Source organism: Rhineura floridana, chromosome 5, assembly GCF_030035675.1.
Source record: "Rhineura floridana isolate rRhiFlo1 chromosome 5, rRhiFlo1.hap2, whole genome shotgun sequence".
NCBI lineage: Eukaryota > Metazoa > Chordata > Lepidosauria > Squamata > Rhineuridae > Rhineura > Rhineura floridana.
This window is the reverse complement of record NC_084484.1, coordinates 73,626,915-73,648,912: the sequence shown is the minus strand read 5'-3', so window position 1 is coordinate 73,648,912 and position 21,998 is coordinate 73,626,915.

The following is a 21,998-nucleotide window of genomic DNA, read 5'->3' as shown; positions in this document are numbered from 1 at the left end:
GCCATCCCATATATCCCCCTCCCCAATTTAATCCAGATTTATCATTTACATATTTTGCTTTTACTTCTCAAGTTTTCCACAGAAATGACACACCCAGATTACATGCAAAAATATGGAACATTTTTTTTAAAAAAATTATTATTACATTTATACCCACTTTTCTCCAAGGAGCTCAAGGTGGCATACATGGTTCTCCTCCCTCCCTGTTTTATCCTCACAACAACCCTTTGAGGAAGGTTAGGCTGAGAGATTGTGACTGGCCCAAGGTAACCCAGCAAGCTTCATGGCTGGATGGGGATCATAAACCCTGGTCTCCCAGATATTAGTCCAACATGCCAACCACTACATCACACTGGCTCTCGGTGATAATAATATCAGTGACATAATTTTCATGAGGACTTTGTTGTGTTGTCAACACAGTATGTGCATGCATGGGCAGCACTGAGTCCACAAGACACTGCCACGTGGAAGCACCCCTAATCAGTCTGGAAAAGCTTCTTGAATGACCACTTCATAATATATTGCAGGCTAGGATTCAATGGGTATCAGCAATATCACCTATTTTGTTTGTTTAACACAGAAACTTGGGTGTTTCCGGATGGGTGTTTATGCTGGGATGGATGCTCCTTTTGCATGCATGTTGTTGGCATCAAAATGACAGCCTGTATATCCCCTCCCCCTTAATGACCCATCTGTAATATTAAGGTACTATCTGGAAGTGCGCCCTTAGGTCAAAAGCTCTGTGATTTTTAGTTGATCTCAATATAGATAATCTGTTTCTTTTTCTGTTTGCATTTTTGCTAATGATACTGCTAATTTTTACACTGCTATCTGAATTTTTAGTCTGGGAATATATGCCGAGAATATTTAATCATGTTTAGCTAGTGAGAAAAGCCTGCAACTGTTTATATAACATTAATGTTTTCCCATTACTCCAGCATATTATGTTTGGTGGTGGTGAAGGAGGAATGACAAGATACAAGAAGAATTGTCCTGTGTTTTGACCATGATTTTTTCCCTGCTAAAATAATAGAAGGTTTTGCAAGAACAAGACAGGGCCAATACTGTCTGTGCTGTTGCTGAATATATGTCTGATAATAACATCTTATCAGAACAATTGGACAAAGCCACTTATTTAAACGTAGATTTCACTCCTGATTACTACACACACACACGATTTAAAAAATAGGCAAAATTTTACAACTCTGGTGGTTTAAATCGGAATTTGATGCCAACAGCAATGAACTGCTGCCACCTACAGGAAGGAACATTAACGAGCACATATTTGTTATATTTGAATATAGATTCAAATCCTATTATCTCCCAAAACAATTTAAAAATCAGAGGAACAAGAACCCCAATGCTTTAATCCATAATTAGTCAGCACAGGACATGAGGCAAAGCTTTTGCTTGGCAGAATTCCTATTGTAGCTTTCTATCATTTATGCCAGAGTGACCAGATTTATGTCAAGAAGACTAAAGTAATGACAACAGAAGATTTATGTAACTTGAAAGTTGACAATGAGGACATTGAACTTGTCAAGGATTATCAATACCTTGGCACAGTCATTAACCAAAATTGAGACAATACTTAAAAAATCAGAAGAACGCTAGGACTGGGAAGGGCAGCTATGAGAGAACTAGAAAAGGTCCTCAAATGCAAAGATGTATCACTGAACACTAAAGTCAGGATCACTCAGACCATGGTATTCCGGATCTCTATGTATGGATGTGAAAGTTGGACAGTGAAAAAAGCGGATAAGAGAAAAATCAACTCATTTGAAATGTGGTGTTGGAGGAGAGCTTTGCACATACCATGGACTGCGAAAAAGACAAAGAATTGGGTGTTAGAACAAATTAAACCAGAACTGTCACTAGAAGCTAAAATGATGAAACTGAGGTTGTCATACTTTGGACACATAATGAGAAGACATGATTCACTAGAAAATACAATAAAGGTGGGGAAAACAGAAGGGAGTAGAAAAAGAGGAAGATCAAACAAGAGATGAATTGATTCCATAAAGGAAGCCACAGGCCTGAACTTACAAGATCTGAACAAGGTGGTTTATAAGAGATGCTCTTGGAGGTCACTGATTCATACAGTCACCATAAGTTGTAATCAACTTGAAGACACATAACAACAACAACAGGGCAGCTTCCATGAAAAGTGAATTCTGTTTTTATACTTGTAGGGAAGGAATCCAAAGCTGTGAGATGAAGACAATAACAATGAAAAAAGAAGGCATTTTCAAAGCAGGCATCTTTGCTAATCCAAAAGAGTTGTGTGTGTGTGTGTGTTAAATAGTGTAGTATAGCATAGTAGTTAGAGTGCTGGACAAATCTCAACTCAGCCATGAATCTCACTGGGCAACCTCACTGTCTCTCAGTCTAGCCTACCTCACAGGGTTGTTCTGAAGATAAAACAGGAAGAGAGAACCATGCATGACACCTTGATCTCTTTTGGGGAGAGGTGGCATGTAAATGTATGCTATTATACTATATTAATCATTATCCATCAACATATTAGACTGAATGCAGAGAAAGTTCATCACCTAGCAGACAAGAGTACTCTGTTAGTGTTTATATGGTAATGTTAATGTCAAGCGGAAATTAATCAGAAGCATTTATCACTGGATATGAAAACCATATATAGCTTATGATATAATCATCATAGTGCAAATGGAACTAAATATTATATATTAAGGGGACATTCTTGTGGTTCTCCTTAAAATGCGCTCTCATGAATGCATGTATCCCAACACCAGGATGCGTGTTTGAACCAACGATGGGGAGCCTCTGGCCCATGGGCCTAATTAGATTCGCCCGGCCTCTCTATTTGATACATGAGGCCATTTTGGCCAAGCCACCACATCCTGCCCTACACCTGGCAGGTAAAGACAGGGCTAGGCCAAAGGGGGCATCTGCAAAACCCTGTGCAAAGCCTGTTCACACTGCTTGGTAACCAAGCCTCTGAGCAGATCCAATTCTCTGCCCCTGCTCTAAACAGTACTTATCTGAGCAATAAGTTAGGCTCCACTAGGACCACGTTTCTGCCCCTTGCTTTTGGCCTTCAGCAAGTGGACACTGATGTACACATGGAACATCTCTGCATGCAAGGTCATTTCCCATTCACTTCTCTGGTGGGGTCAGTTCTCTGCAGGTGCATGCTGGGCTGCCCCATTCACTGAAATGAACAGGGCATCTGCAGAAGCAAGATGCGAAGTACTGCAGCTCTGTGGTAGGTCGCATACTTTTCCTTGCAGTAGGTTCTAGGCTCAGTTCTTTGTATCTCCAGGTAGAAATGGGAAAGATCCCTGTCTGAAATCCTGGACAGCTGCTGCCAGTCATACCAAACTAGGTGACCAATGGTCAAACCTGGAATAACGCAGCTTCATATTTTCATTTTTTTCTACTTGTGCCAATTGTAACCTCTCCTAATGCAAATAGGATTACCTGCTATCTACAGGCTCATTCACAATGGAGCTGAACTTCATATTAAAGACGCAGCTTTTGTCATTGTGACAGATTTGCAAGGTTCACACTTCCTACCTTCCAATTCGCTGATTTCTATTCACACTAGTCGGAGTTCCTCTGGAAAGATTTAGTATTGCTATTTCCTTTTGGCCCTGCCCCCAATTTTACATGTTTACTCCCACTGGAGCATCGATATTGCTAATGGAGAAGGGGAGGGTTTTTAAAATCAGTTTAATTGTTCATGTCAATTGCACACTGAGGCTGGAGAGCATGAGGGTGCAATTGACACGAAAGTATATATGAAGCGAGTGAAAGGCAGAGTAGGCATTCACCCCTCCTTTTTACTGTCGGTTTCATTTCCTCCTGACATATTTATAGTAAAAGCCATTTTTAAAAAAGTAGGTATGAAATGCAATTTCTCTGTGTGTGTGTGTGTGTGTGTGTGTGTGTGTGTGTGTGTGAGTGAGTGAGTGAGTGAGTGAGAGAGAGAGAGAGAGAGAGAGAGAGAGAGAGAGAAAATGGGATACAGGTGCAGAGAGGGACTGAAGAGTTCTCTCGGCAAAGATAAGAGAATGGGATGTCAGAAAGAATGTTGAGAGGAATTCTTTTTAAAAAAAAAATAAACTTAATTGAAAATAAAATCTAAATACGACATACAATTCGATTACATGAAAGTATTAAAAGAGGGTAGAGGATAGATGAAAAAAGGAAGAGACAAAAAATGGATAAGATGAGAGAACATTAGGATTAGCTCTTTGCACATTTATATTTTTAAACATACTAATAAGATATAATGTTACTATATTGAAGTAAATAAGTTAAATGGGGCTATTTCATCTACCTTATCATTCCAAAATTGTATAAACAAAGCCCATTTCTCTAAAAATTTATTTTGATGGTTATGATCCACCACATTTCTATTATAAGTAATTTTTATCATTAATACTGTTTCCCAAGTTTTTTTCAACCAATCTATCAATGTTGGGGGTTTGTTATTCTTCCATTTTTGGGCAATACATATTTTCACCACCGTGAGCAGAGTTGCTACTAATTGAGAATTTACATTAATAATTTCTTCCCGAAATAAACACAAGAGAGTTGTTCTAGGATTTTTTTGATATCGTTTGACCTATAATTTCCTGTATTACATCTAAAATTTTGTTCCAAAAAGGTTTTAACTTAACACAACTCCAAAAAACATGTATAAAATCTGCCTTACTTCTTCTACAGCTCCAGCAGTACATATTTTGATTAAACATTTTGCTTAACCTGTGTGGTGTCAACTACCATTGATAAATTACTTTAAAGAAGTTTTCTTTCAGATTGCTATTTGATAATGTGATTGGGATGTTCTTAAACAGCCAAGTCCACTCCTCTTCTGATATTGATAAATTAAATTTCTCTAGGTCTCCATTCCATTTCTTTTTGTATGTTGAGTGTGAATGTTGCATTTTCAATGAAGAGAGAATCTGATATATTTTAGCAATAGCATTCTTTTTCTTTGACTGTATTAGAAAAATTTCAAAGGCAGTAGGAAGGCGTGGAATTCCGTATTTTGTTTTTATTTGTTCTACTATATGTCTTAATTGGAAAAACTGAAATAATGGAGGTCTCTCATTATTCAAAATTGCAACCACATTTTCATAAGAAATAGTAGATCCTTGTTTAAACCAATCGCAATACTTAAGCAATCTTCCCCATATATGGTAATTGATGGTTTGTCGTACTTGATTATTTACAAATTCATTTCTCAAGATTGAAGTCATAGGGGAAAATCCCGGGGCCAACTTTTGTGCACAGTTGATCCATACTTTAAATGCTGTATTTGTGGATGTAAGAAAATTTTGTTTAGTTATTATTGTTTTTGACTTAAACCATATTTCCTGTAGTTTTCTACTATACAATTCTTGCTCCGCTTTTAATAAAATATCGCTATCTTCAAACCATTCTGAGATAAGCGATAATTTGACTGCTTGGTAGTACCTAATAATATTAGGTACTCCCAGTCCTCCATTACTAGTTTTTTGATACAAATGCTCATTTGCTGTTCTGCTTGGCTTGTTTGACCAAATAAATTTCAGTATTTTTTTTTAATTGAATGAGTTTGTGATTTTCTATTTCTAACGGTACGGTCATAAAAATAAATAATATCTTAGGGAGGATCATCATAGATATAGCTGCTATTTTTCCTAGCCATGACAGTTGTAATATTTCCCATTTTTTAAAATCTTCTTCGGTTTGTTTAATCAATCTTTTATAATTGTAATCTTTAATTATTTGAAGATTAGGATGTAACCAAATGCCTAGATATCTTATTGGTTTGTTTTCCCATTGTAAACCCATGTCACTTAGTTGTTTTTCTATTTGCCTCTTAGATATATTGATTCCAAAGCACTTGGATTTAGCTGTATTTATTTTGTATCCAGATACTTCACTGTATAGTTGTAACACATTAAGAGTGTTTTCAATGGATGGTTCTGGTTGTGTTAAAGTTAATGCTGTATCATCTGCATACAAGTTTATTTTAAATTCCTCAGTACCATATTTAATTCCTCTTATTTGTTGATTATTTCTTATTAAAATTGCTAATGGTTCCAAAAAGATAGCAAATAATAATGGTGAGAGTGGACATCCCTGACGAGTGCCACATTTCAGCAAAATAGGTTTTGATAACTGATTGTTAACAAATACTTTTGCTGTGGGATTTTGATATAATAACTCTATCCAAGATTTGAATGTACCTCCCAAGTTCATTTCTTGTAGGGTTCTAATCAGAAATGTCCATTCCACCCTATCAAATGCTTTCTCTGCATCTAGAAACAAAAATAAAGCTTGTAAATTTTGCTTTTGACTTAATTCTATGCAGTCAACTATTTTTTTGACATTATGTTGTAATTTCCTGTTTTTTTATGAATCCTGTTTGGTCTTGTTTAATATAACTTGGTATTATATTATTAAGCCTTTTTGCTGTAATGGAGGTCCAAATTTTTGCATCTTTGTTTAGTAATGAAATTGGCCTATATGACTCCGGCAAGGTGGGATCTTTATTTGGTAGTATAACTTTAATTATAGCTTCTGACCATGATGCTGGTAATTTTCTTTGTTGTATAGATTCATTTATCATTGTTAAATAATATGGTGTTAATATCTCTACAAATGTTTTATAAAATTCACTTGTTAATCCATCTGGACCAGGAGCTTTTTTATTTCCCAATGCCTTAATTGTACTTCTTATTTCTTCTTCTAATATATTTATCTCTAGAGTACTTAAGTCTTGTTCTGTAACTTTAGGCATGTTGATATTTAGAAATATTTTGTCCATTTGTTCCCTTGATGGTTTGTGCGAAGAATACAATTGTTGATAGAATTTTTGACAACATTCTGCTATATCTGTTGAGTTTTTTTTATCTTTATATTTGATAGATGGAACTAGAGCTCTTGTTTGTTTATCTTTTAAGAATTTAGATAACACTCTAGATGGTTTATTAGCATATTCAAACCATGTTTGCTTCATACTATTAGTATATTTTTCTAGTTTTTCAATTTGCATCTTTTGATATAATTGTCTCAATGTGTTTAGTTGTTCTAATACTTCTGATGATTGAGTCAGCTTATGTTCAGTTTCTTTTTCAACAATAGATGAGATCAATTCTTCTTCCTTTTGCTTAAATTTTCTCCTGAAAGAATGTTGAGAGGAATTCTAAATGCCTGGATATAGAGTGCATCGTTAAATAATGTGGAAACAGAGCACATCACTGGTTTCAAGGAGCGAGGGAAGGAATTTAACGGGGTGAAGGGGGAAGGGGGGAAGGCTATAGCAAACTCCGATGCAGGAGGACAGAGTGAGTCAGAAGTGGCTGGTTAAACCACTGGAAACAAAATGGAATTCATGGAGAGTTTAGTGGGCGGAGAAAGGGGAGTATTTGAAAGTGACAATCCACTTGCCCAGCAAAAACCATCAGAGCAAAGCACCTACATGGAGGAACATAGTGAAGCAGAGACAGTTTTTCCTTCACTTTTCCCATTATCAGCGGATTGGGTTAATATGAATTTAAAGGGGAAAACTGCATCATAGCTTTGACTTACCTGCAAAGTCATGTGAACCATGCAAATTAAACTGTGAACGAGCCCTACATTTCTAAAAAGGTTCATACAACTTAAAGAGTTACATTTAGTGTCACATTAGGGAAGGGCTATGGCTCAGAGGCAGAGCTCCTGCTTTGCATGCAAAAGGTCCCAGGTTTAATCCCTGGCATCTTTGGGAGGGCTGGAAATGTCCTCTCTCCAAAAACCTGGAGAGACACTGCCAGTCAGTGTAGACAGTACTGAGTCAGATGGACCAAATTGTCTGTCTCAGTAAAGGATATTACAAGGCCTATGTTGTTATATGTAGTGTGGCCCTAACTTGGATCAGAAATGGAAAAAGTTCCAAAAAGTTAACACAGGGGCAGTGTCTGTTCATTATTTTTAAACAAACCACTGAATGTTAATCACATAATCATTTTGATTGATCAGTTGACAATGCAGCTTTACTGTTTGTTTTACGGAGTTTTGCATCTCAGGCAACAACATTTCTTAGTTAAATATTTGCTGATTAAATATAAGTAGTATAACGTCCACCATATGGTGGGAATGTGCGTGAAAATATGCTCATAAAGATCATTTAGCTGAGTGAAAGTGCCACATTTAGCTTCCCTTCTCAGCTGGTTTCATCCCACTTCAGTTGCCCTTTTTCCTGCTTTTCACCTTCTCTTTGGGACCCTCATCTATGTTTTCTACCTCAGTGTCACCCTTGCCTAAGCTTTATGTCTGTGTCCATATCAGTTAGGAACAAATGGTGCCTTTGTGACATCAGCAACTATCACACCAGTCCACACACTTCTCAGATCTCTTTTTCCCTTCCCTTAGGCATGTCTGAATTGAGCAGAATGATTAGCAAGATTACTGCTGATGTCACAGAGGTCTTGCATTTCCCCTAAAGTGTGGGAAAGTAGACAGTTCCATTTGGGAGACTGAATTCCAAGTGAAAGGTTACAAGTTCCTTAAATACAGCCCATTACATTTCCTTTCCTCCCAGGATTATGATGGTACAGTAGGGCCCCACTCATATGGCGGGTTACATTCCCGACCCCCGCCGAATGCGAAAGCTGCCCAAAAGCGGAACTCCGTCAATAAAGTGGCTCCCAACGCCTGAAAAATGCCATAAAAGCAGAACAAGCGCCATATGAGTGGGGCCTTACTCTAATTGAAAACTGTTGTATTAGCAGAACGCTGAAAAGCTGGCCGCCGAAAATCGGGGCCCTACTGTACCTCTTTCACCCATGACAGCATTTTGGTTCAGGAAGAGTAGCTGGGTGAAGAGACTGACAAACTCGCAGAGGTATGAGACATTACTATATCAAAAGTTTTCAATTCCAGGCTGATGTGTGAGTTTTGCCATCTTTGCTACTGAACCTGCATTTTTTGAAGTTTTCTTTATCGAGACTTGGAAAACCATGGAAAATCTTCATAATTTGGTATTGGCAAACTAAACTTGGAGTTTCCTCTAATGGAATCTCAAAAACAGAATACATTTTCAGTAAACAGTTATTTCTTACAGACTGGGGTTAGATTTAGGGCACTCTGTCCAAGTATTCAGTTATTATATAATTGAAGCAATTATATAATAATTCAAGCAATAATTCAAGCATTCAAGCAATTAATTGCAGCACATAAACTCCATGTTGGATAACTATATTGGATCTGCTCTAACTGCAGACATAATTTCCCTTCAGAACTACATCAGGGAACGTAGTGGAAGTGGGGGTTTACTTAAGAAAGGAAGATGACTTCTTGTGTTATTGTAACATGGGGGTGGCTAACCTTTTGAAGGGCAGCTATTCATTCCTCTGAGGGCCACATGCCAACTTCTCTAAGGAGTGGCTTGTCAGGATCCCACCTCAGGCCACCACCTGTCAGGTCCCTCCAGTCAGGATCATGGTTTATTTGTTCTCTCACCGGCTCTAGCACAGATCTCGCAAGATCCCACTGCTAGGCAGCACCACCAGCCACTCCCTATTTCACAATATTGCCTTGGGACCTTGCCTTAGTCTCCTTCTGGCTTATTGTTACTTTGTGTCTGGGTGCACTTGCAGACCACAACCCCCCTGTATCTTTGTGCCTATAAAGCATACAGCCCTGGGTTGCCCTGGATACCTGATGATGTTACACTATCTCTTCACCGCTGCCACCATTTGATACTGTTTCTCCACCTTGGTAAATACCCCGCCCACCCCTCTGGTCTGTGAAAGCCCCAGCCAAGGATCAGGCTTTTGGTAAACCAAGAAAATATTTATTTATAAACACCAGGAAATTACAAGATTACTTATGGTATATTTAACAAGCGTATGGTTTCATATATTGTGTTACTCTTTAGGTTTCTAGTCATATATAATCTGCTTCACTACCAGCCTAATACAATCCAGCCCACAACCAACTCCAACCCACAACAACCTCCAACAGAATTCCCAAACTCACTCTCATTTATACTTTCAGACACTCCAAACGCTCAGCCAATCACACTACAACATTCTCCAGCATTCCAGCCCATGTACTCCCCCTCTCACTCCACCTGCTTACCTCATTTACTCTAATAAACCCGCACTTACCATATTTACAGTAATATCTATATACAGGGACATCACATGGCCCAAGAGATCTTTTATTTCTGATCTCAGCACTAATCACTACAGTGCTGAGATCCCTTTGACTGCTCTTTGGGGGGATAAAGCTTTCTGTTCTTTAGACAATGATCTCTAAAAAGCAGATAGAGACCTTTATCTGCTGAACAGATTGGGAGATAAAGCTACGGGGCTTGGCAGGCCACATCTTCCAGTTTAGTGAGTCAGATCAGGCCTACAGGCCACAGGTTAGCCACCTCTGTTGTAATGGAGTGATGCTTTAGAAGATTGTTTATTAATTGGATGCAAATTTTCCTACATTATTTATGCTTACAAGCACATACAATCTAGGACCATGCTGTGCCTGAACACATCTATGGATACTGCAGTATATAACTTTCCCAATTCTGCCTACCTCACTTTATCTTCCTCAGTACTTACTTTTGAGAGGGAGTGTAATGATATGAGGATCCTCTTCAGACATAACAACCAAATAGACTCTGGCCAGTTTGTGATGACACTCACAGGACTCTCCTTGGAAATGGACTTTTGGATTTGGCCATATATGCATAGCCAATATAACCACATGAGTGGGTGTATAAACACCAGAAATGATATGAGCACTACACATACCTACATGTTTCCCACTACCATCTAGAGCAGGAATGTGAAACTGATGACCCTCCAAATATTGCTGGACTTCAGCTCCCATCAGCATCAGTCAACATGGTCAGTGATGATGGGAATCATAGTCCAACAGCATCTGGAGGGTCACAGGCTATCTATCCCATTCTAGATGTTTAACAGCAATGTTAAAGTTTACAAGGTTGCTATGGTCCTAATAACTGGTAGTTTCTAACCAGTAGAGATTCCAACATGAATCTTCTGGAATTCATTAGAAAATCTAAAACTGTAGAATTTGTTATCAGTAAATCCTCAGAATAGCTAGTTCCTCTTGATGTGTTTAGATACACCATTGATCTTTGTCTGTTCAATACCAGTGGTTATTAACTGGCTGTGGGTCATACAGCTATACTGACTGGATATTATTAATTGAATTGGATCCTATATTCAGTTATGCTCTGCATGATACCATGATACACCTGCAGCGGTCTCTTGCATTGCTTGACTTCTGGCCTCACAAAAGGTTCACTCCTCTGCTGAAGGGGTTCTGTTACTACCCTAATTAGATACACAAGCAAGTTAAGAAAGAGAAATATATAGATATCTTCATATGATATCACTAGTATATGGTCAATGTGAGTTGAATGGAGCTAATCCCTAGATAGATATGCAACTCTTCCTTAGGCTTATGACCACCAGTTACTGTCAGAATAGCTCCGATTACTCATCAGTTCGTAAACCACATTTGAAAGTTTAGCAATGCCTTGTGTGCACTGATCAGGTGAAAAAATAACAGAATACAAAAAAGTCTATGGAACTCCCCAAAGCCAAAACCAATGAAACAAAAACAAATCTGTTAACTGTTTCAAATCAGTTCTCCCCCAGCCCCCATTGTTAAAAACTGAGGTTGTGAGCCTGTGAAAACCACAGATTCTGTGCTTCTGGATTCATTTGGTAGAGTGCAGTGGGGGTAGGTCCACTGGGGCAAAGGGGGCATTGCCCCACCTACCTTAACATGCTATCAGCCACCTGCACCACCTTCCTGCCTGTCTTCTTACTTACAACCAGTCCAGAGGAGGCACTACCTGTCACAATCCTCCTCCTTAGTCTCAGTGTTGCCCTATACACCTCAGCAGGTGAGTTGGCTCTGCCTGTCATTGGTTCTGGCTCCACCTCCTGTTTGGGCTCCCTGCCTTCTGCCCCACCAGTCCTGATGGGCACCAGCCCAGCCACCACTGGTAGAGTAGAAAGTGATCATTTCATGATAAACCCCAAAAGACGATGGGTGTGTTGGTATGGACATCTTACAGTTTTGTGTGGGGCTTCATCCTATGGGTCAGGTTTGCATCCTGTCTTGTGAAAAATGGAAAGCTCTGGATTTTAATGAGAATGCCACCACTGGTTTATCCATGCGCAACCTCTAACATCTCTTCTAATTTCCTATAGCAGTGCTCTGTGAATGCTCTGGCTGCTTCCCTTTGTCTGGATAGCAATCCCTCCAGTTAGCATCACTGGCTCAGCAACCTGTAATGAATGCATTTATGGGAATGTGTTTGTGTAACATAATGCTAGTTTCTTTCTTTCTTTCTTTCTTTCTTTCTTTCTTTCTTTCTTTCTTTCTTTCTTTCTTTCTTTCTTTCTTTCTTTCTTTCTTTCTTTCTTTTAGTTTTGAAAAAATATATATATTCATCAACAATCTAAACAATACTACGTTACCCCATTCCCCCCCTCACATAAATCTTCCCTCTTCCCACCTATTCAACATCTTCCATTTTCCATTGAAATACACAGTTACAGAGTCTAATGAGAATGTTAACTTAGCCATAGTCTTTTAAAAGGAGCTGGTACACATAATGGTAGCTTCATTCCACTGTAGTTAATGGAAATGTATTTATTCCATTAAAAACCTCAGATTTGAGCCCACTAGTACTGTAACCCTCAGAAAGGTGATGAGGAAGAAAAAAGCTTCCTTCTTCCTTTCCCTCCTCCTGTAACATTTCCCCTTCCCTCTTCAGCTCCTAAACAACATAACAAGCTCCTGTTCAGATTGGGTAAAGTCCCTCACAGGAGCGCTCTTCAGATGGACACTGCAACATTTTGTTGCTGTGCCCACATGTTATATTTTTTCCAGAAATAAAATCAGGAATACAAGGATTTTAGTTATGTATATATGAATAAAAATAATATTGATTTTTGAGAAATCAAACTATTTCTTCTCATTCTGACAAAGTTATATGACTGAAATACATTTAGGGTGCAATCCTATGCTATGTTTAACCAGCTGGAGCCCTTGGGGTTTTTGGAGCTCTGGTGGCTTCCAAAACTGGTGTAATGCCAAAGATATCTCCTCTGTTGGTGCCAGTGCAGCAACCAAAAATAGAGGTGGGGGCTTGTTGGGGGACAGGTGGAACAAGTCCCTTAGACTCTGCTTCAGGTCCCTAAGCACACAATGTTCCCCTATCAAAAAGGCAGCGTAAGTTAAAAACACTCTTGTTATAATAATAATAATAATAATAAAATTTAATTTTTGTGTCACCTATCTGGCCGAAGCCACTCTAGGCGACGTACACAGTCGTGTATGTGCCTTGTTCCGGTTCTCCTCATACCCACAGGATTGTTGGTTGTACTGTCAGCCAGCTCTCGGATCTCCAGGTGCTGCTTTTAAATGCTAGGTCGGTCGTTAATAAACCCCCCCTTATCCACGATTTGATTGTGGAAAAGGGCGCTGACCTTGCGTGCATTACCGAGACCTGGGTGGATGAGGAGGGAGGAGTTGCTCTTTCCCAGCTTTGCCCACCTGGGTATTCGGTGCAGCACTGTGGTAGATCTGAGGGCCGGGGAGGCGGGGTTGCTGTGGTCTATTGGAGTTTTTTCTCTCTCACCAAGCACCCTGTCCAGTCGGCGACTGGTTTGGAGTGTCTTCATCTTGTGTTGGGCCATGGAGACAGATTGGGAATACTGTTGGTGTACCGCCCACCTTGCTGCCCAACGGCTTCCCTAGCTGAGCTGACGGAGATAGTCTTGGAGGTATTGTTGAGGTCCCCCAGACTGGTGGTACTGGGAGATATCAACATTCATGCTGAGGCTGTCTTGTTCGGGGCGGCTCAGGACTTCATGGCCTCCATGACAATCATGGGACTGTCTCAAGTTGTTACTGGCCCTACGTATGTATCAGGACATACTCTTGATTTGATCTTCGCCACTGGTCATGGAGATGGTGATCTGAGGGTGGGGTATTTTTCATCTACCCCATTGTCATGGACAGATCACCGCTTGCTGAGCTTTAGACTCACGACAGCCCTTTCCCTTTGCAGAGGTGGGGGACCTATTAAGTTGGTCCGCTACCGGAGGCTTATGGATCCTGTTGCTTTCCAGAGTGCTCTGGGAGTTTTTCCGGCCGATAGTACTGGCGCTCCTGTTGAGGCCATGGTCGACCTGTGGAACACGGAGATGACCCGGGCCATTGACATGATTGCCCCCGCGTGCCCCCTTCGGTGCAGAACACAAACAGCACCGTGGTATACCCCGGAGCTGAGAGTGATGAAGCAAGAGAGAAGGAGGCTAGAGTGCAGGTGGAGGCGAACTCCTGATGGATGCAGTCATTCTTTGGTGAGTGCCTCCACTAAGGCGTATGTAAAAGCGGTTAGGGCGGCAAAAAAGTCTTACTTTGCTGCCACCATTAGATCATCTCTTTGCCGCCCAGCGGAGCTTTTTAGGGTGGTACGAGGGCTCTTACATTCTGCCCCTCATGACACTAAAGAAACATCAGAAGCCCTCTGCAACGAATTTGCGGAACACTTCCAAGACAGGATTGCTTGCATCCGTCGGGACTTAGACTCTGATGTTATTACAGATTATTCCATTGGAGTGTCCAGAGCGCGGTCTTGTCCTCCATTGTTGGATGAATTTCAGTTGGTGCAGCTTGAGGAAGTGGACAAGGTGCTTGGAATGGTGCGGGCGACCATGTCCACCCTGGATCCTTGCCCATCTTGGCTGGTGAAGGCCAGCAGGGCTGTAACCACCGGCTGGGCCAAAGAGGTGATAAATGCCTCCTTGAGTGAGGGAGTAGTCCCTGGTAGTCTCAAGGAGGCAGTAGTGAGACCTCTTTTGAAGAAACCTTCTTTGGACCCAGATGTTTTGAACAACTACAGGCTGGTGGCGAATGTCCCTTTTTTGGGCAAGGTCTTGGAATGGGTGGTCGCCGGCCAGCTCCAGGCGCTTTTGGATGAAACCAATTATCTGGATCCATTTCAATCCGGTTTTAGGCCCGGTTTTGGCACCGAAACAGCCTTGGTCGCCCTGTATGATGACCTTTGTCGGGAGAGGGACAGGGGGAGTGTGACTCTGTTGATTCTCCTTGATCTCTCAGCGGCGTTTGATACCATCGACCATGGTATCCTTCTGGGGAGGCTCGCGGAGTTGGGAGTTGGGGGCACTGCTTGGCAGTGGCTCCGCTCCTACTTAGCGGATCGTCACCAGAAGGTAGTGCTTGGGGAACATTACTCGACACCCTGGAATCTCCATTGTGGAGTCCTTCAGGGGTCGGTCTTGTCCCCCATGCTTTTTAACATCTACATGCAGCCTCTGGGTGCGGTCATCAGGAGTTTTGGAGTGCGTTGCCATCAGTACGCTGATGACACGCAACTCTACTTCTTTTCACCTTCTTCAGGTGAGGCTGTTGATGTGCTGAACCGTTGCCTGACCGCGATAATGGACTGGATGAGAGCTAATAAACTGAAACTCAATCCAGACAAGACTGAGACACTGTTGGTGAGCTCTTTACCTGCCCAGATGGTGGATGTTCAGCCTGTTCTAGATGGGGTTACACTCCCCTTGAAGGAACAGGTTCGTAGTTTGGGGGTCCTTTTTGACCCTTCCTTGTCGCTTGAGGCTCAAGTGGCCTCGGTGGCGTGGAATGCATTTTACCATCTTCGCTTAGTAGCCCAACTACGCCCCTATCTGGACAGTGACGATCTCGCCTCTGTTGTTCATGCTCTGGTAACTTCTAGATTGGACTACTGTAATGCGCTCTACGTAGGGCTGCCCTTGAAGACCGTTTGGAAACTTCAGCTAGTGCAAAACGCGGCAGCCAGGTTGTTGACGGGGACCCATTGGTCCGCGCATATAACACCTGTCCTGGCCCGCTTGCACTGGCTACCTATTTGTTTCCGAGCCAGATTCAAGGTGCTGGTTTTGACCTATAAAGCCTTACACGGTGTGGGACCGCAATATCTGATGGAACGCCTCTCCCGCTATGAACCTACCCGTTCACTTCGTTCAGTATCTAAGGCCCTCCTCCGGGTACCAACCCATCAGGATGCCCGGAGGATTGTTATTAGATCCAGGGCCTTTTCTGTGGTGGCCCCCGAACTATGGAACAGCTTACCTGAGGAGATACGCCTGGCGCCTACGGTACTTTCTTTTAGGCGCCAGGTTAAGACCTGGTTATACTCCCAGGCATTTTAACGTTCATGTTTTATATTCAATGTTTTTTACTCTACCTTGTTGTGACCTTGTATGTTTTATTGTAACTTTGTATTTTAACTCTGCTGTTCACCGCCCAGAGAGCTATTCGCTATGGGCGGTCTATAAATAAAATAAAATAAATAAATAATAAATAAATTAAAATTCAATAAAACACACTATGATTACAAAACAAAATACAATGCAGTCAACAATGATGCAGGCATAAATTATGTAGGGCAATCAATAAACAATTTCCACAAAAACAATAAACAATCACAGAAAAAATTACCCCACCCCGGAGATCCCAAAGGCCTGTCCAAAGAGCCAAGTTTTTAAGGCTCGGCGGAATGTATTCAGGGAAGGGGCATGGCGAAGATCAAACGGGAGGGAGTTCCAGAGAGTGGGGGCCGCCACTGAAAATGCCCTCTCTCTAGTCCTTGTTGAAGTGCATGGACACCAAAACCCACAGGCTGTGTCCACACCAGGGCACTGATGCATATGTCGGTTGTTGTTTCTGTGTGTGCATTTGTGCACCCTGGTCCGCAGGAGAGCGCTTTCAGTTTCATGCCTCAGAGATCTGTCTCAATGTTTCCACACCAGAGGGTGATGCTTGGCAATATACATTTGTGCTGTGTGTTGTTGTTCCATCTCCTCAAATAGTCTTTCTCTACCAACCATAAGTTCTGGAAGCATGAAGTCAGTTGTGGGCATGAAGACAGGTACTGGCTTACTTGTTCCCCTGCGCCTGTGAGTTCTGAAACAAAGTATTTCGATATACCAGATTTCCACAAAGTTACAGTTTAAAAAAAGAGTATGTGGTTCCAAGCCAGGCAAAGATTTGGAGTTGTTCACATGAAAGGCGGCCTCTTCCTTTCCTGTCTTTATTTTAAAGACAGCAGTTTTGTGCAAGAACACCTCTGTACAAAAGAGCTGTTTTAAAAATAAAAATACTGCACCATGCATTCAGCATGTTTGCAACAACAGGTGGAAAAGGGTAGGTTGCATCCTTTCCTTTGGGCTGATGGAAACAGAATGGAAGCAAGGGTGGTGGCAATAAATGGCACCCGGTAAATGTCAGCAGACATGTTTAAAAAGCCAACAACAAACCACCTGCACTGGATTTGTCAGAATGAGCCCACTACCAGTTTCCCTATTGCCACCACAGAGTATAGAATCCCAGCTACCCCACAATAGTGTATACAAGTATAAATCTTTACCAAGGATCCCATTATTCAAATGATAGGCTATGTAGTACTGAACTACATCTCTGTGGCCATCATGTGGCCTGATATCATGCACAGTTAGAGCATGCAAGGGGTAACTTTGGTGACAATAACTGGACAAGAGGGATTTATGTGAAAGGGGAGCAGTCTCCTGTTTGTCCTGCCCCAAGAAGACAAGACTCTTAGCATCCTCGGACATTCGCCCTTCTTCTAAAACTCACCTGATCTCTGATACCGGTCAAGAAAAGCTTTCCCCTCGTTACAGCTGTTGTTTCTTTGCTGATGCTGTTTTGCAGCTGAGCAATCCCTCTTCTCCCTGACTAGTTTTTTCTTGTTCACTCCAGCTGGCGTCAGGATGGGACTCTGTGTAGAAAGGGGGAAGCTCAGTAGCTCTATGTGAGCTCCATCAAGGGGGTAGGACGCTACAGCTCATCAGCTTTCTGATTACTACTGATGTGCTGAAGCAAGGGGGGGAAGGTCTGCTGCTGGGGCAATATCCCATAGTCCTGGGCAAATTAAGGAAGTGAAGGGGGGTACATGTTGTTAGGTGGGATGCCATTGGTTGGTTGACTCAAAAAGGTTGCAGGAACCAGGCAATTGTTCCGTGTGGTTCTCCTTCTGATTGGCTCAGGTGCTGGACCCTCTCAGGCACATGGCAACTCCTCTCAGCCTTTTCTCCTGAGATTGCATCTAGGCTTTGAACCTAGACCTCCTGCGTGTCAAACCTGGGCTGTTTCACAGATTGCAGGCTCCTGTGCACCTTCCAGCAGGCAATGGGAGGGAAGACAAGTGCCCCACAATGTGTGCTTTTCTCGTCTGCTGTTGCTGTCTCTGGGATGGTTCTACTCCTGCATGTCCCCTGCCCATTTTGCCTCTGGCAGCCGGCCATGCAAAAGGTGAGTGTGACCTTAATTCTCTTTGCTGGGTTCAAGGCTGCCTCAGCTGTTTCCCACCTGAATGGTGCATCCTGTGAGCCACCTGTATCTACAGTGCTGGTGGTATTTCTCCCTTGCAGGGACCTGACCCCTCATCTTAGGACAGCAGGAATGTGTTGTGTGCCAAATGTGTTTCCTCCCAAGTGAGCTGTCCACCCCTCCTTCTCTCCCTGTGTATTGGGCCTTCAAAAGGGGGCTATTGGTTATTTGCTGCCTGTGTGTGAGCGGTATAAGGGAGATTGAGAAGCCTGGGTGAAGGGATCCTTCTGTTTCTGAGCTTTTGCTTCCTGCACCACAGTATGTGGTTGCTATTATAGGGTGTGTTGTGATGTCTTTGTGTTAGGTTGGCCATGCTTTGTGGGTATGGTAGAGTGATGTTGTGGGGATGTCCCCTTGTCACCCTGACTCCATCCATGTACAACTCACGAGGGGGTATCATTGGCATGCTATTCCATGATTAGCATGTGCTGGTAGTGTTGCAATGGATACAAATGGGAATGGCTGGGAGAGTTATTGTAGTCTGAGGCATTTCCCTATGGCAGTTTCTTATGAACGCCCTGTGGACACCATGCAAAATTTGCATGCATGAGTAACACTATGTTGTCCTCATCAAAATGCATCCCACATTATTTTCCCATTTAGTCCAGATCTGCCATTTCTGTGAAAAAAAATGGAATAACTAATAAAATCAGCAGAAACAGTAAATCCAGATTAAATGGGGAGAAAAAGAGGTTGGCATTTCAGTGTGGATGCTGTGGGGAAAGTGCATGCATGAGCAGCAGCACGTTCACAATAAACTGCCATGTGGAAGCACCTTTGGAGTGCTGCTGTTTCTTCTCAAATTTGCTGCAAGGAGTGAATAGGATGCTAAGTACGCTATGTTGATGTGAAGCCAATGTGACTGGGCTGCTGGCATGGTGAGACCATAGGGTCAGTATAGAGCAGGAAATATGGCTATCACACCATCTGTGTTCTGTTTGTTAACTAAAATGCACTGGCCAACTTCCTCAAACTGGCCACTTAGGTTAGCAACAGGAAGCACCTTGGGGTTAAATGCAGAGCAGGAGAAGAAGTTGCATCAAATATGACGTATCTCAGAAAAATCAAAGCTTCTTTATACACCAGAGAGAGCTTGGAAATGACCTGTTAACTTATCTAGAACTGTGATCTTCAACAATGGGTTCTGACCCACATTTGGGTCAAAGCTCAAGCAAAGTTGGATGTTGCCAACTTTACTGTTTTCTTCTTGCTATGGTGTTGAAAGACACAGGCAAAGGGAACAGATAAAGGAGGATATTGATAGAGGGGGGAAATAAGATGGACCGAAGGAGAAGAGAGGACAGATAAGTAAAACAAACAAACAAATTAAAGTGGGTTCCATGTTACAGCATGGAGTTCAAGGTGGGTTCTGGTTTGAGAGCTTGAAGACTACTGATCTAGAAGGAATAAACAGAGGAGAAAAATGGGGGGGGGATAAAAGCAGATTTGGTCCTGCCAAATTTGTCTTCTGTATTTTTTCTTCTTTTCTTTTTTAAGTTTTAAGGCCAAAGTGACAGGTCTCCCTGTATAGATGCAAAATGATGCTCTTGTTCAGGAGAACTGATAAGACTGAATTTAGGCCATGTCTGCATGATTGTTGATTCATGAGCAGTTGTGCTACAACTTGGAATAATTCTGATGAAGTAGAAGCATGAGAATCCATTTCAGTATAGACGCAAAACAATGTAGGACAACTCAATGCCTCAGACCTCTGCAAAGTTGTAGACATATCGCACCATAACCAAACATGCGAATCTGATGGGCAATAAAGCTGTCAATAACGGGCACAGTGGGCCAGATGCACATCAGAGCAATAGTAGATATGCATGACAACTTATAAAACTGATTCAAATGAAAAATCCTATTCTGAAATATTAAATAAGAATACTAGCAGCAGCAAAATCAGGAACAAGAGGTGCCTGAGAAGGACACAGTACAAGCCTAAAGCCCCAAAGGCAAAACAAAGCTGAACAAGAATGGAAGCCCAGCAGAACAAGAAAGTTCTAAGGCATGGCAGCTGAGAGTACAAAGTGAAGTTGCCATGCAGGCCCATGGCCTTCCCACCTTGACTCGTGCTTTTCCCTATTGGGAAAGGTTGCAAGCAATAACTGAAATTGGCATGTGAGGGACAGACATATTTGTCCTATGTATAGAATGCTTCCAGGTGGGAACTCAGTATTGCAAAAGGACCATTGGTAACAGGATTTTTAAAAAGTGTTGGATTTTCCATGGAGAAGATAAACTTGAATGAAACCAGAGGGGAGGGGGAAACTGTGTGGATGCTGTGAAATACTTTTCATGCACGAGAAGCAGATTCCACAATAAATACCTGTGTAACATGAGAAAAGTCTTTAAAGACCTCCATTAGGGCATTGAGGAATAGTGTGATAGTTTGTGGCTAGCTTACTTTTAAGGAAAAAGGCCTGCATCAGGTGTGAGTATCCTTTGTCCCTCCAGATGTTGCTGAACTAAAACTCCCATCAGCCCTAGCAAGCATGGCCAGTGGGTAAGAATGATGGGAGTTATAGTTCCGCAGCATCTGGAGGGACAAAAGATCCCCACATCTCGTTTGCATGTATCAGCAATACGTACAAAAACCATATTTTTCCCACAAAGGGCAGCATTTTTGGATGACGAGAGGCAGGGCGGTGACAACAGGCAGCACTGACTATCTCAGTCAGGTATGCATTTCTTTGGAAGAGTTTGTTCACTTTTCTTTAGTAATATCAACAAGAAGCTCATTCACAGAGCACATAAGGTGAGTTCAGGCATTCACCTGAACGTGGCAGCACCAAACTGTGTAAGGGGGTAGGGTTATGTATGCAAGCCCTGCCACCAACTTCCTCGTGCATGTCTTACTCCCCCACTCAGCCCTCTGCCTTGTCCATCTACAAAGGGAGTTTACCTGCAGGACTGGGGACCCCACTTCATTTCTAAACCAAAGGTGGGGAATCTGTGCCCCACCCGATGTTGAAGTCCTATCGGCCCCAGCCAGCATGACCAATGGTCAGAGATAGGAGTTGTGGTCCAGCAACATCTGGTGGACCTGAGTTCCTCATCCCTGCTCTAGACCTTCTCTACACAGCATGGGGAAGTGGGGGACCGTGCATTCACACGTGACAATGTTGGAGACAGGGCTTGTGTGCACACCCCAATCTCTTACACAGTTTGGCATTCACATGTTCATGCAAACCCTTGAACTTGCCTTTAATGTCAGACATTTTAATATTTCCTCAGAGTGCATTGCTGAGCTAAGTCGACCTGGCACAAAAAGGGTGCCATATAGAACTTACTGTGCAAAAAGGCCCAATTAAAGGTCAATATGAGGAGACATGTAATTCTCTGAAGAGGTATGTGAAAATTCAAAGAACTCCCATTTGTCTGTGGTTTAGAATGAAAGCTCATTAAAACCCAGAATTTCCCCAGAAGCAGAGCAATTCTAGACATAGAAAAAGGCGAGCAGCGCAATCCTGTTCATGTCTACTTGGCGGTAAGTCTCACTGAATTCAATGGGATTTACTCCTAAGTAAGTGTGTATAGAATTGCAGATGTGTTTAGGATTTGCATTCTGTTAAGGA